This window comes from Marmota marmota, unplaced genomic scaffold (assembly GCF_001458135.2).
Source record: "Marmota marmota marmota unplaced genomic scaffold, marMar, whole genome shotgun sequence".
NCBI lineage: Eukaryota > Metazoa > Chordata > Mammalia > Rodentia > Sciuridae > Marmota > Marmota marmota.
In genome coordinates, this window is record NW_026000142.1 from 17,886,180 (window position 1) to 17,886,381 (window position 202).

The following is a 202-nucleotide window of genomic DNA, read 5'->3' on the forward strand; positions in this document are numbered from 1 at the left end:
GGGGGGGGGGGGGGGGAGAGTGTGGAGAACTGAGAGACTGTATGAGCAGAGAGAGTGGAAGAAATCAGACAGAATATTCCAAAGCAGAGAGCTGAACTAGGGAAGGAGTAGTCAATGGCATGAAATGACTCATTGAGTCCTACAGCCCAGAGGTGTTTAACTGTTGACCTTGGAGAGGGCCGGTTCATGGGCAGTGGAGACG